Raw genomic sequence first — 16,045 nt, forward strand, 5'->3', positions numbered from 1 at the left:
AGACTGGATACATATTTAAATCTTCAGCTCGGCTAGGGAGCAGATTTAGGGCTGGTATCCAAGAATGTCTTGTGCTGCTGATGTAAAAAAATATTCAGATTCTAGAATTCTTCAGTATTTCCCATCCATCTGTGATACTTGTGATACCATGAGAGACAAGCAATAGGATGTGAAAGGAAACATTTGAAAAAATATTGATAGCGCCTGAAGAGAAAGCAAGTTGATGGCAGAGGGAAGCTGTGGGGAGTCTTCCCGGAGAGATGCTCTGGGATGAGCTGTCGGCAGCCAGGCAAGCGGCCGAGGCCACCCAGAAGATGGTGCTGTTGGACCGGGGAAGCGGCACAGCCCTGACCCAGAAGCATCTTTCAATGCGGTCCTCCCTGTTTTCCATCTGTGTTGCATGTTACTCTTTGGGGTCCTCGTTTCCTTTAGGGAGAAGAAGGTGTCGGTGTTAACCAGGTCGGGCGTGCGATGCCATTCCCAGCCAGCCAGCCCCGCGCCCTCGGTGGAGATGACGGCAGCGCTTGAAGGCGATGTTTTTCGCCGGGACTGCGTGGCTGGCGAGATGGTAACGCCGAGGCGGGGAGCAGCTTCACAGCTCAGTGCCCTCGCCGGAGCCACCGCCTGAGCAGCGCTGCGCCCCAGCCGGGCTCCTGCAGCCTCGCGTGGGGAGCAGCGCGCCCGCAAAGGGAGCTCCTCGGGGACCCGCCAGCTCCCCTGCCCTGCCCTGCCGGCTGTGCTGCCCTGCCCTGCCGGCTGCCCTGCCCTGCCCTGCCCTGCCCGGCTCCATCCTCGGCGGCCCGTCCCGCGCACACGTGCCTGGCCAAGGTAAGCGCCAGGGCGGCTCCGGGGGGGCGAGCGCGGCTCCCGGACACCCGCCCGTGTCTCGGCACACGAGGCACCCGCCTCCCGCCCGCACCTGGGCACCTGTGGGCCCTGTGAGCGCGAAGGTCTGCGGGCGGTTCAGGGTGGGAAGACTGGAGGTGGCAAAGGGGAATTTGGGGTTCTTTCGGTCCAGAGAGCCTCAGCAGAGCGAGAGGTCAGAGGGTTGTGGTGACGTTTTCTGTCGATTTGCTGTTTTATTAGCATCCTCTCATCTCACTTGGTTCAGAGGCTTAAAATCTGGCCAGAAAAGATCAGCAGGAACTGGAACAGGTTAGTGGATGCTCTGGCAGTGACTGTAGCAACATGACGCCACCAGACTGGTTGCTTGAAGAATATTTAATGGACGGGAACATCAAAGGCTTTTCCCCAGGTGCAGGAGGGCTTCTGTCTCTGAGTATGCCTGCATGGGTAACCGGGCAGTGACCAGGGCTTTTATATGTGATATAAATCTAATTTCCCAGTTCTTCAGCCTAAGGTCTTTTCTATCTGAATGGGTATAACCAAAATAAGATCTTTTTACATGCAGGCAGAGAGGCCAAAAGCAAACCTCTTGCAGGTATCTGGGGGGGTTACAAGGCCTCCCTAATTGCAGGCACCACTGTGGTGTGAGCGACCCATTTTGAGTTTGTTGCTCCCATTTCTCTGAGGCTGAAGTGAGCATGGCCAGCGGTGGAGGAGAAGTGGCTGGTGAGGGAAGAGCCATCAGAGAGAGGATGGCCTAACCTCCTTTGGAGTAGAACCTTTGGGGAGGCCAGTGGTGTAGGGATTTGGGGGTATGTCTGTTGTGCTGCATTTCTAGTCCTCTCTTTTTAAATGTTTAACAGCAATTCAATGGCCAGTGGTAGGATTCTATTTTTTTTTCTTAACAATACATGATTTAAAGTTCAGCTGACATTTTGTGGGGGCTTTTGCTACATGAGTAATGATCTGGCATGAGCTGGCTAGGGGAGTGATTGAGAAGCTCTGCTGTCCAGCCATGCTTAGGTGTGTCAGCAGAAGGAAACCTGAAGAAAATACTAAAGAATAGAAATTCAGGAAGCAGCATAATAAGCTGAAAGCAAGCCTGTTCAAATTCCTTTGCTTTCCATGTGAACGTGAGGTACAGGTCAGCTCACTCTGCCAAACAACTGTCAAGTTTTCAGGGAGGAGCTGGGTGTTCCTTGGGACTGAGTGCTCTGAGCAGGAAATGGCTCAGAGCTCAGGCCACAACTTGAACATCATCCCACACATCTCTGTCTCAGAAAGATAAGCTCCTCCTGCATATTGAAGAGGAATCTCAGCAGGCACCAGACAGTAAGTTGCACACTTTGTTTTAGGGACCATTTTACACTGAGCTCATGGATAAAATAAAGTGCTTAGGATCAGCACACTGACTCAAACCTAGGACACCTCTCTGCTCTGATATCCCTAACCACCAAGCTGTAGTGTCAGGCCTCCTTTCACCCCAGAAGCTTTGCAGTTCTTTCCGATCCAGGTACCCTGTCCCAACAAGTGGAAGGATGTATGTGTCCTCTTCCCTCCTAGCTCCCTGCCAGGTGGCCAAGTGCTTCATTTGAGATAGACAATGATGGCTTGACCTCCCTCCCATGCAGCCTTTCCATGTCAGGAAGACAGTACTCTAATCACTGCACAATTGCAGACAAGCAGTTTGCAATACCGTGTTGCTACTTGTATGAATTACACACCCCGGGTTTGCCAGATACTGTCCAATTACTGCCTTTGGAAAGTCTTAAAAAAGGGATAGGTGCCTTTTTTTCCCAGCCTGGGCCAGAGCCATAATACAGTATGAAAGTTCAGATCAAAATGCCACCGTTTTTAGGTGCCTACATCCTGATATCCTGATTTTTGGTTCTTGATCAATATGCAGGAAGGAATTCAAAACAAGATTGCATCTGTAGCTGCTAGCAGACATATTAATGTAATACACTCCTATATCTTAGTGGGAAATAAAGTACAAAAAAAGTGCCTGAAATTTCAGAGCATCTGGGTTTTGGTTGTGTTGAGAGGATTTGTCATGAAAGCTCCTGAGGGAAGAGTAGAGGAAGATGCCATGAATTCCACTTAAGAACAATAATAGAGTCTGGAGGGCATGTATGTTGCCAACAACAGTAATACTGGGCAAACAAAAAGGAAATCAGTGCAGCTGAGTGTCAGAAAACCCCTCCAAATCTGAAAATCTAACCTTAGTTCCAATACATTGGTCTATTAATTATTGTAATGACTAGATGAAAGGGAAATAAAAAGGAAGTATGATGGACTGCAAAATACTGAAGTCAGAAAAAAGAATGCTTCAGGTTTTTCAGTCAGAAGAGTTGGAACAATTAACTGGTAGTTCAGAAACTGGATCACCGAAGATTAAAGGCAGAAATTAAAGAAGATAAAGACGTTGCTGAGAATCTAAATGATTTGTTTGCAACGTTCTTCGGCACAGAGAATATCAGAGTGATACCTACTGGGACTTGCTCCTTTCTGGTAATCAAGATGTGTCAGAGGGAAGAGCTGGAACAAATCGATAATTTAAAAAGCAGCAAATCATCAGCTCCAGATGGTACATTGAAAAGTTTTGAAGGATCTAAGTATGAAATAGCTGATCTGCAGCAAAAATATGCCTTTCTTAATTAAAACCAGCTATTTTGCTGGAGAAGTGGAAGGTAACAGTTGTACCCAGAGCTGAAAACAGGATTGAGATAATTTGAGGAAGCACACACTCTCTATACCCACATATACACTTCTGTTTTATAAGATGGTTGAAGACAGAATATAAAGTAGGAAAAAAAAAAAGAAATATGATAATATCTAAAGAGCAAAGTTTGTGCAAGAAAAAGTCAAAGAGAAATGCCTCATCATTAATCTGTTTTAACTCCAACTGGGACATGCTCATAATGGGCAACTAAGAAGGAACCACTGTAAGTTAGATATCCTCAAAGGACTTTTGGCCTAGGCAGGATGCTGTGAAACAAAGAGAGGGGAGCTTGCTGCAAATCTCAAATGAGACTGTGCCAGGCTGCATGTGCAAAGGAGCCCTGACCACGCTTCTTGCTGCACCAGGCCTGTGACTTGTTCCTGCTCTGTAACGAGGTTAGCTCAGCCGTGTGATGCCAAGCCCTGCTTCCAGCTGTCCTGGGAGGTGAGCAACCAATGAGGGGATGAGTGACCCATTTCCAGCTCTGAGAAAGCTGAGCAGAGCTTGTTTCTGTGTGTCTGTCAGGCTCACGAGTCTGAGAAGGCAAACACTGTTGAGAAAGGTTACACACTGCTTTTAAATTTTAAGTCCTACAGAGGATGAAGAAGTTGCTGTGGGGAACTGTAGGAGGCCAGAAACAAGGAAGAGAATCAGTGGCAGTTGTGGTGGGAAGCTCTTCCTATGGGTAGCACCAAGGTGAAGGCATTCATGGGGAAAGAAAAATATGAACAAAAAATTTAAAACCCTCCAAATTGTAGGTAAAGGCAGGGGCTAGCTGGCAGAATGCATTTTACTGCTGTCACTCACTAGCAGCACGTCTAGCACTATTTAAAAAAATTAAAGGAGGAATTTGGTTATAGCAAAATAGAAAATGAATATGACAAAGCATCTAATTTCAGAAGAAGAAATAAGAGGGAATATTTTAATTTTCCCTCCCAATGTTATGCGTGAATTAATGAGATACAATACAAATGTCAACATTGTTTAACAACAAGCCTGTATGTTTATAGTGAATACTCTAGATGCACTGAGAGGAAAATCCATACCTTTTCCCTTAGAGAGAATCCATACCTTTACCCTTAAAAATGTAGCTTTTTCGTATCTTAATTTTATGCAAATTGGGATCATTTGTGGATTCCTTATCATGTTTTTTGTTCCCACATCCTGCTTCAAAGGTATTTCCCTGCTTCTATCCTGTCAGTGAAGGATGACAAACTGTTCATGTCACTAGGAAAAAAATTTCAGTAGGATTTTGTGCAATAGCTTAAAAAACCCAAACAAGCAACCACCAAATCTTTAACAAGTGTTTCATGTTCAGGACCTTTGTTAATACAAATATACAGTTTTCATCAACTTCAACCAGAGGTTCTTTGCTCTTTTAGGCAATCAACAGAACTACTACCTCCTACTTTCTCATTTGTTTTTGCCTGCCAGTCCTTCTCTATTTCTTCTGATCTTTTCTATGTATTCTCCCCTCAGTCTTGTCTTCCCTTCCTTGCCCTCACTCTCACAGGTGTGTGATGCTTCTGTTGCTCATCTTCTTCCATACCTCCTCCTGCCTCCTCATAGCCTTGTCAGCTCACAGCTGTACCAACTCTGGTGCCTAGCCAGAGTCAATTATGCCAGCAGAGCTAATTAGAAGGCACAAGATGCTGTGCCTTACTCTTGAGATTTGTACAGCTCACCATTGCAAATGTGCTCTGCTGATTAGGTTTATATTAGATTTATAGCAACAAAAATTATAATAAAAAAAAAATTAAAGTCTTCTGGAATAAACCTGCTGTTTTTATCTTTGTTTTGTTCTGTGCAATTATTTTTGTATTAATAACCTTTAGTATACAGCTCTTCTAGGATTTCACTGGGTATTTGGTGGGGAACAGCATCAGCCAGAAGATGCCTGGAGAAGTGCTGTATTTATGGATGATAAACTAGGCTGTCGATTTTAGAAAGACTGTATTTTGCCTTTTCCTTTAAATTTTCTTATGCAGTCACATAAAGGAGGAAAGAATGGTGCAGAGGTGCCCGGACACTTTTAAATTAGCTAATTTAGATGCAAAGTCAGTTTTGCCACGGCAGCGTGGAGCAGAGCAGCATGGCTGATTCACTCAGCTCCCCAACAGTCCCGAGGGTCCCACTGCTCAGCTTTTTCAATGCTCTTTTCTGCAAAAAAAGTCTCCCCTCTGTGATGCCATGGGATGCTGTGGCTCATGTCATCACACAGCAATTCAGCTGCTTGATGTGGCAGTTTGCTGATATACAGGCTTGTGGGCTTTGCCAGATGCACGATCTACAGTAGAGTTGAATGGCTAATGCTTCAGGGTCAGTAGGTTTGGGTCCTTTCTTTCCATTTATGAAAACACCCATAACTGTCAAAGCTCAAGAGAACTAAGACCCTACAAAAAACCTGAACCACTTGCACATCGATGCCATCAGCAAATGCTTCTTTGAGCTGGTTTTCATGTCTGAGACTAAGACCAACATGCAGTGATCTTGTTATCAGCAGAATAGCAGACAGCTCTGACATTCCTTCCCTTACCTAGATAAAACAATAAGATCTCAGTGATGGTTGCCCAGAGCAGTTCTCAAAACCACTTTATTTGTCATTAAGACAAAGAAAATTGGCCACAGTCCGAGGACTATGGAGTAGGAAATAGAGATTATAGATACAGTCTTGGGGAAAAGCTTTGTGTTAATTATTGTAACATCTTGTGAACTCCTCTAAGATGTCCAAGTTCTAATCTGGGTTCTACCTAGCAGAAAAATACATATATGTTTTCTGATCATCCTGCCAGCATAAGGCAAATTGTAATTAGCCAGTTTGTGGTTACTTTTTTTCTTCCCGTCCCCTTCCCCGGAGGCTTAAGGGTCTTTAGTCTGGTGGACAAATTGGTTTTCATATTTTACCTAGCAAAAAATCTGTAATAGGAGAGTGAGACCTCAAATCTCATATTAAGGCGAATTTGCTATATAGTTTTCTATTTGGATAAGCCAAAGTTAAAAGAAAATTAAATAAGTTTTTTTTTTCTCTTAGAAGAGGGATATAATTTTGTCTGGTCAGCTATTGTGAGTTTGTTTTCCCAAACTGCTGAGTTCAGCTGGAACTTTAGGTGCTTGATCTCTTTGAAAATCAGGCCCGGGGCTTCCAAATCTAGGCAAAGGGCCATGGTGGTTTATATAGTATCTCTGGCACAGAGGATGAAATAGAGCTTCTCTTTTTCAGAGGGACCTTCTTACTTCAAGGACTTCAGGGACTGTGAGTACTGAACCCTTGCTTGTTTAAAGTCCTTTCTGCTTTGAGGTATTCCACCAGGGAATACAGTCTCCAAGTTCAGCACAAAATGATGCATTCCCAAAAAGGACACTGCATCTCTAGATTATTATCTGACACTATAATTTTTTTCGTGGAGGTCATAAAGAGTGCACAATGAAACCCTACAACATCTTTTCTAAAGAGTACTGGGAGCTGGTATCCTGAGAATATGACAGGAGCCTCTCATAAATAAGCCTTGATGTTATGAGGAAAGCAAATCCATGTTTCACTGTAGTGTAGTGGGGTGAATACTTCATTCTGTTCACTGTCCTGCTTTGACTGGAATTTCAAATGCTAAATCTGATCTGACCACTGTGATTTTAACTCCTGGTTTTTATATGTCTGCTTCTAGTTGACAATGCTATTGCCCTCTTGCTTTTTTGGTTTGGATGTGCTCATTTAGATCTTCTGAAAACAAGTTTATTCTATTCTGGCATGCAGAACTTTCCCAGCGAGTCCCTGAGACTGATTTCTGGAGACTTACTTGACTTTGAGATCACATCCTGGAGGATGGTGGTGTTGAACTATAATTGGTTTCTCAGAGTTGATTTTCTCCTCTTATTAGTTCACAGAGCAGATGAGCAATTCACTCACTTAACTCTAGATTGGTTCATGAGATTGAAGAGCCTGTCCTTGCACTCATATATTATACATCTCCTACCATTTCTTTATAAACAGCCAATTGAATTATACTAAGTTTGAACACAAAGTACTTATTTTCTTTACCACATTGAAGCACAGCTCAGAGCCTCCAGAGTTTGGTGTAGCTGTTAAGAAAATACACTGTTCCAAACATGCTGCTTTTGTTGATATGCCCCACTGGAGCTCAGCAAACGTATATTACATTTATCACCATGATAACACAAGTCTGCATGCTTTCTGATGAAATTCAAAGAGGCATTTACATTTCTCTTCTGCTTTTAATTAGGGCAGAGCAGACAGGAGGAGACCCTGACCTTTTACATCAGTACAGGCACTTGGTCATGATGCCAGAGCAGGAATTGTGAGACTCTTTAAGCTTTGTTAATGACTCTGCTGGAGATGCTTCCTTCAGGGCTCAGGTTCTGTTCCCCTTATATCAATAACTTAACCTAATTTTTTAAATCAATGAGCTAACACTAATTAACCCACAGAGCAGAGTTTGTCCTCAAGCCTGTTTCTGCTGTGCCAGTGACAAGTGACCAGAGACACGAGGTTTGCTTGTGCTGTCTGTGTGTCCTCCTTGGGAAAATGGGGAGTAAGTGGTGGGATGCACATCCTGAAAAGCACTTTGTTGTGGTGCTGCTATGTCCCCACCAGTGTCGGTTTTAACAGGAGTTAGGCAAACACTGACAACTGCATGGAGTTGTCCACATGTGAAATGGCTCTCTGTGCTTGGTTTGTAGTCAAGGGTGGTTGGTCAGTCCTGCCAGAGTGGTCCAGAGAGGTGTCCAAGCCTCAAGTGCTCAGTTAAATTGCTTAAACATACATGCCTGGTGCCATTTGAGATGCCCTGCAGTAAGTGGGACATCCCCAGAGAGCTGAAGATTTAGCACAGGACTTTTTCTGTCCTGGAAGCTGCAGGCCACAGCAGACAGCCCTCCACACAGTCACACCTAGTTGTCTGCTGGAGGGCAGGCTGAAATACTCACTGTATCAGCAAACTCTCCCAGTGATTGCAACCTGCAGGCAGCACTCACGTGTAGGCACCTGGATGGAAGCACCTTCACCTCCAGCTGCACCCAGACCCTTATAGCTGAAGATACAGGTCTGGCTTCCAGAGATATTTAAATATGTAGGTAAGCAGCTCCCGCGGGCAAGGTGTTCAGCCTGTTTTTAATAGCTACTCTAGGAGCAAAAGAAGTGCTTTCTGAAAATGCCTTTCATCAAACTGGCTGCAGAGGGACACTAGGCATGTAGCTATTTAACTTTCAGGTTAAGAAAGTGAAAAGCATCCCACCTTTAGATGGGATGTAATCCTTTTGACTCCACTGACCCAGAAACAGTTTTCTCCAGTTACCCGCAGGAAAGGGCATATGGGATACACAGTAAGGATATTCTGAACCTCAGGAGCATCTTGAATATTTCTGAACTTTGCAAAGTGATATTGACTTAAAGATAGTTGAGTTGGAACTGAGCTATACACAAGCTAAAATCTTACTGTTTTTTCATTTCTCCAGATAATGCTTTGCACCTTTGTAGCCCAAAAGATCTGTGGAAATGAGCATAGCTTCTCACTCTATTTCCCTGGACAATTTGAGTCTTCACCATCTGGGTGGTGTTTTCTTACCCCTTTCTCCTATTTTCATTCTTTCTGAAAGATGAAAAGACCACAGTTTCACTTGAGTTGTTCTGGGAGGCATACAAGCCATGATGGCTGCTGTGGGATTGATTGGAGAAGTTTAGTGTGGGAGTAATGACATTTTCAAATTAAGGCTGGCTGACCCAGATGCTTGTTATAGCGGTATCTCATTTAGAAGCTTAAGTGAATTGTATGGTCAAACTTTTAAAAGGAGATGTGAGAGGAAAAACTGGGACAACTAAAAAAGTGCAGCAATAGTGAAAGTCTGAGAAGTGCAATAGGGTCTGTATAAATCCACAATTCATCCCCCTGGGGACATTTGAAAATGGAAGTAATTGTAGAAAAGTAAAAGGTAAGTCTTCAATGGATGTTGACTAAGTTGATTCCAGTGGGATTAATTTTACATCAATGAGAATCCAACTCTCACCAGTGTGGGTTAATGGCTCTGGTGAGAAGGTAATAGTGTCAGCTTGATATATCATTAAACAATATTATTTTGCTTCTATAATTATCCAAAATATCATATTTTGCACCTGTTTTGATTAGATTTAGGTTTTTATCTGTATCTAGGTGGTGTGAATGACTGAAACTTTGAAGAGAGCCCATTTTTTTCCCTGATTTCCATATATATATATATGTATGTATATATGTATGTATGTATATGGAAAAATGCAAATTTATATATCAAGTAGAGTCCATAGAGTTATTGGGATGAAAGAGCTAAGCAGATCTTGGCTCTGCTCTGAGCAATTTCCTCATGATCACTATTCTGTGCTTATATCCCTGTAGAGGGACATGTATTTCTTTGGACTTCTAAGGAGATCCAGCAACAAAAGGACACTGACAATTCGATGTGTGTTTCATGTGGTGCCTTGTTTATAAAGATCCTAAATGACCTTACAATGTGTGATGAAGAGAGGGTCACAACCAATGTGATGCCACGAGCAGTACTAGGATGCTGCAATCCAGCAGGGGCAGGGGATTTTCACAGGAGCTGTGTGGCAAAAGTAGGAACAGAGTTGAAATCCCTGGGTCTCATCTCTCCACAAAAAAAAAAGGCTCCCTAAAACAGTCACTGCACACTCCAAGTTTCCCTTCACACATGCTGGCTGTTGCAGTCAGGAGTGCTGCATAAAGCCCTTTCCAAGGTTTGCTCTGTGCAAACAAACTGCAGTGCCATCACTTCTTGATCTGCTAGTTTGATAGGGTACAACTGCAGCATGAGCCCAGAAGTGAACTCCACTCCACTGGGGCCAGCCAGCTGCTGCACTCACGTTCATTTGAGGAATCCTCTCCTGTTGGGTGCCATGTGCTCTTGGGAGAGGCCCTGGCACGCTGTGGTCAGCTGTACCTAGTGATGGAGCCAGCTGTGTTCCCTGTCTCTAATTGTCATGACCCGGAGCTTGGAACAGAGCAGAGATTATTTTACAGGATGGAAAGTATCCAATGTTCTTTGGGGAAACACTTGGGAAAGTATCACATCCTAGAGAAGCTGCTGAAGGCAAGTGCCCAGAGGAAGGTGACAGGGATACTTTTGGCATCCTGGAGTGAGAAATAACTTAGACAGGTTTTGCAATGTAATTGAAGGTGTGATACTCCAAGTAAATTCCTCCATCCATGTGCCTCTCTCAGCTCAGCTCTCTGTACTTCTTTCTTTCTTTGAACCAGCACCAATATCTCTTACTTGCAAATTTTCATAGGCAAAAGTTGTTTAAAAAAAACAGAAATCAAGGACCTCTGCCTTCACATACACTTCTGTTGCTTCTTGTGATTGTTTGAGTTGATTTTTACCCTCCCTTTACTGTTCTAGATGTTGTCACAACTTTAATGTGTCAGTACAAAGCTTAGGCAACCTCATCAGTCGGTCATCCTGCCCCAGGGCAGCAGGTGCCTCAGAAGGTGTCATTTGAAGGAGAGATTTCACTTGGGTTAGGCTGCTGGGAAGAACAGCTGATGTTGGCAGTGGCACTGGGGGAAAATGACGGTCCCATGCACACTGGGGTTGGTTAATGCTGTCACTAGAAAATGTCCCTCTTTTGGAATTCATCTGACAAGTGAACCCACCTTCATTATTAGTTTGGATCATGACAGGAAAAGAAACCCTCCTATGTAGAAGACATTTCTTGTCCTTTGCTTATGTAAGTCAGAACTATGGCTTCTGGGCTCTCACTAAACGCCTCCCTTTTCCTGTACTTTTCCAGCTCATTTGATACAGTTTTGAATTGTGGATTCTTGAAGTTTTTTTTAAGGTTTTTAAAAAAAGATATATTAATTACACAAATGCTTGGTGGAGAGCAATGCTCATGTCAAAAGGTTTAAGCTTCGGGTTTAATTTGGATGAATGCCTGAAATTTAGCTCCGAGTCTTTGAATTTATAAATACTAATATCCACCTGAGATTCTGGTCCAAAGCAAGAGCAAGACTTTTATTCTGTTCAGGTTCCTCATCTCTGCTTATCACTATAGCAAATTAGGCCTTTTCAGGCAAGCAACAAGTGGTATGACTAACAACCTTGTAGTGCTAATTCTTTCTTCCCAGCAGTTTCAGTGAGAACAGCCAAGGTCTGGCCGTTTCAGCCAAGGACTTATAAAAATGTTTGATATTTTTGAGGATTCTTGCAAATTTTAATACAAATTATTTTTTGTTTGGGAGTTTGTCTGCTCTTGTATAGGGAACAGGTTCAGGATCCTCCCATTCCCCAAAACCACAGGGTGAGTGAGAGTCTATAACAAGTATCTAACCACAGACGTCAGTGCCTGGGAACACAGTGATCAAATAAGATAAACTAGAGTGATAAATAAGTGGAAGGCATGACAATAGGATAGGAATAACACTTTAGTTATGATAAAATTGTAGAAGTTGAAATGTTCATGCATTTAAAAATTAGGAATTTATGTTTACTTGCCATCTTGAAAAGGATTTCGAAATGACGTTGAACAGGTAAGTGAAACCTGGATTTAGGATTTTGTATGTGATAAAATTAGGCAACTCAGCAGGGATTTTTTTCTGACTAATTTGTAGGACTGTGGGTGGAAATGTCTGTGGTATTGTGTGCTGTGTAAGCAAGCATGTCTGCTTACTGTACTCTCTCTTCCCCGAAATCATGTTCTGATATGTGTTTGCTGATTCCTGTTCCAACACAGATAAAGTCATGCTGCAATCTCTTGGTAACAGGCTGTCTGGGTGGGCTTGGGAGTTTTCACCTTATGGTAAAGTCAGAAATATCACCAAGGCAGGGCATTTTATGCTGGAGGATTCCTTTTCCAGGGTAAAGAAAGACAAAACAGACAAAATGTCACATTTGTGTCTCCCATGCACACTCGGTCTGAGCACAGGGCTGAGGGTATCCATCTGTACTTAGTCTGCAGGAACTCTGCTTTCACCTGCTAAAGGTGAGCAGAACAGGGAGCTTCTTTTCTTATTCACCCGTGATTGAATGCTGTTAGTATTTAATACTTGTATTGAATCTCAGATAATTGCTAAAGTGCTGAACTGCTGCCTCAACTTATCCACATGCAATTAATGATATTGATCACCCTACACTGACCTTGAGAGTTAATACCTTTTTTCCTTTAGTTTCCCTTGATGAATGGTGCTTTCTACATGCCAACTTATCATTTTGTCAAGGTGTCAGATCACAGGGCCTGATCCTGCAGACACTGAAATGCAAACAGTGTTTTCTGCAATGTTTTTTTCTTTGGGACCAATAAGAATATTTATGTCTAGGCTGAGAAATAGAAGCACTTTTTTATTTTTAGAGGATTTTGCCCGGGGGGTATTATAAATATTTGTGTAATAGTCAAATTACTTGAAATCTGTGTAGGATACACAAAGATTTGAGGTTCCAAAAGTCGGGCCTTATTTTCTCCACCAAATAAGTAGGTGGTTCTTTTCTTCATCTAATGATAAAGTTTCTGTTTTTCCCAAAAAATCCTTTCCCAAAGTAAACACTCTGGTTAAGACACAGAGAGATAATTGAGGCAATTTATTTGTCTCATCTCATTTGGAGAGACCTTTAGAAGTCTTTTTGCTCTAGGTAATCTGAACATCTTTTTCCTGATTACCTTGAACAAACTGAAGAATTTATTTATAGTTATCTTTTACTAATAGGCTCCCCTGCTTACCTAATTCTCCTCTTACTAGTATTATCTGATAATGAATCAACAGTACTGCTCCTGTTTTGTATGACTTTTGTTTTTTTTTTCTTCTTAGGCTCCTACTGCACTATGTGCCTTTTTGCTTGTGCATATCCCTCTGCTGAGATCCCTAACAGAGGGATCAGAACCACTGCAGGCTGGAAACAGAGAATGTAGCAAAACGTGTTCTGTTCAAGTCTCTGAAATATTTTTATTCTCTGCTGCAGAGAAAATCAAACAGATCTGGAATGTGTAAAGTGGCACTCCCAACCCAGAGCTTGGCACCACTGAGGAAAGCTTTGTAGTGCTGCATTATCCAAGAGACACATAGGGTGGGAGTTTGGGGGAAGAAACTGCCTCCACATCGGTTTTCTTCACACATCAGCTCTAACACTCATTGGTGGAGCAGTATGTGGGAACGGTGTGTGATAATCTCTCTGCTCCTTCTGCAGAGCAAATGGAGCACATTGTCCCATAACAGCCACCGCTCAGCACTTTAGCTCTGATTTACCTTCCCCACAGACACATATAACTGCCCCCTTCCTTTGGACAACTGCCATCATCTGAAGACACCTTATCTTTATAAAAAAACATGACAAACTCTTCAAACACTGCCTCTTCCCTGCATTTGTACTCATTCACCCCCTTCCCATTACATCCTCAGCTAATGCAGATTATTGCGAAATCCATTTGAAAAACACAGCAGTTTTATGCTGAAAGATATCTAGAGGGCAGTAAATCCAGAGGGAAATATCCTTCAGTGCAAGCGAAACTCCTCTTTTATTTAATTTCTGAAAAATCAAACACAGGGTTACATAAAGCTTTTTTTTTCCCTCTCTCTCCACAAAGCAGCAAGAATAATAAGATATCTCTATAAGGTTGAGATATAATCATACCTGGGAGCAACTTTTTAATTTGATTAAAGCTTACAGTACTGGGCAAAGCCTCTAAGTTCAGGTGTGAGTTATGAAGAAACTGCTCGGCCATCCATAATCCCATCTGAAAGCAAATGTATTTTTAGAGTATTGTTGTGTGACATGGAATGCTCCTGAGTTGTGCATAACTCTGCTTGTTGTGAAGGATATATTTAATTTAGTATTAAGATCGTGTTATTGATTGCAATTTCATTTTCCTTCATGTTTGGTTCAAATTGTAGTTGGCCAAACAGCAGCTGGGTTCCATTTAACTGTTGGCAACGGAAATCAAGGCTTCTGTGACATCTTGCTTTATTGCATACTGCCTTCTTCAGCACATTTTGACACCCTTTGAGAAGTGTTTCTGCAATTACCCTTCTTAAATTTCATCACCAACAGTTCATTGGTATACAGTAATAGGGATGTTGGAAATCCCTATCTCTTGTCCCTAACATCTTATGTTTGGCACTTGAGGTTTGGAACTCAGCCCTCAAGAAGTTATCAGAATGCTTTAAAAGAAAAGGAGAAAGTTTAAAAATAGCCATGCTAAGAGTTTGAGTTTTTACTCAATTTTTGAAAGTTTCACTTTAATTGTGTATGAAAAAATGGCATCTGCACGTTGAAAGATGTAAGTAGAGGCAAATCAGTGCAGCTTTTTATGGATTCTCAGTAACCACAGGGAAAAACAGACAGGCTCCTTTGAGCTTCTACTACACTTGGTAGTGCTAGTGTCTAAATGTCAGAAGGAGCATCTCCCATTCCCCACTTTGTGAAGTTGCAAAATGGAGTTAATGAACTGACCTCTGTTGGCCTGACATTTACATTTACTGACAAAAAACGTGGCATGAGAGTGGGTGATTCTTGTAGTCAAGGGGCAACGTATTTGCATTGAAATAGGAGAGGATGTGTACAGGAGAGAGGAGGATTGAGACTGTGTTATGACTTCTTTTCTGGAAACTATGCCTGAAATGAGAAGGATTTGTGTGGTACCTGATAGCATTTATGGCAAAGGCCATACAAGAACACAGGCATTTTCCTGCTAATTGCTTCTCTTATGATGTACAACCTCCCTTTCCTGTCTCATACATGTGGTGATTTTGCACAGCTAGTATTACATTAGTGTTTAAACATCAAGGAATTTTTGTCGCTAGAATAGTCAGTCATTACTGAATATGTAAAAAGCATCACTTTCCTTACTATCTCTGAACATCTCTGTGTTTCCTCTGCAGGAAGGCAAGATTCCCTTTCTTCCTTCATCTTCACTAGAGTGTTCCTTTTGGTGGGGTTATTGTTTGTAAGGTGACCCCTGGGTGTTTTTCTAAAGCAGCTGCAGGTTGTGATGTGCTGGTTCAGAATGATGCAGTGCCAAAGGCAGCTGACCTGCTGCTGTAAGGGTCAGAGAACAGGTGAGGATGGAAGGGACCTTAAAGGTCACCCAATTCCAACCCCTCTGGTATGGGGGATCCTGTTGGCCTTCAGGGCTGCATTTAATTGCAATATATGACTGGGGTTTTTTTTGTTTGTTTGGTACTGTGTGTACCCTGCCCTATGAGTAGTGGGTATATCTGAGCCATGAGAGGTTAAACTCTTTTAGATTCCTTTGGTTGCTCAGAAAACTCTTGCTGCCCTGGGCTTCGTAGATGAAATATAAACACCATTTACATCTACTTAAAATCTAAATTGAACTTGAAATTTCTGTTCAGTCCAGTGGTGAATGTAGCTAGTGTTAAATTGCTCCATTAACTATAAAGCAAAGTTTAATCTGCTGTGTTTTACTTTTGTAAAATACTTCTAAGCACTGGTAATGTTCCTTTTTATTGTGTTCCTTTGACTTTA

At 42.5% G+C, this 16,045-nt stretch overlaps 1 protein-coding gene across 3 annotated transcripts in view; it reads left to right on the top strand.

Moving 5' to 3' along the window:
* The first annotated feature begins 700 nt into the window (after positions 1–700).
* TUNAR (transmembrane neural differentiation associated intracellular calcium regulator) overlaps positions 701–16,045 on the top strand; it is a 154,754-nt gene continuing 139,409 nt past the window's right edge. For all 3 annotated transcript variants that reach the window (XM_088166189.1, XM_088166188.1, XM_088166190.1), the window contains exon 1: positions 701–828. The gene's annotated coding sequence lies outside the window, so the exon portion shown is untranslated. The remainder of the gene's footprint in view (positions 829–16,045) is intronic.

The sequence above is a fragment of the Sturnus vulgaris genome, chromosome 6 (assembly GCF_052056855.1).
Source record: "Sturnus vulgaris isolate bStuVul1 chromosome 6, bStuVul1.hap1, whole genome shotgun sequence".
Taxonomy (NCBI): domain Eukaryota; kingdom Metazoa; phylum Chordata; class Aves; order Passeriformes; family Sturnidae; genus Sturnus; species Sturnus vulgaris.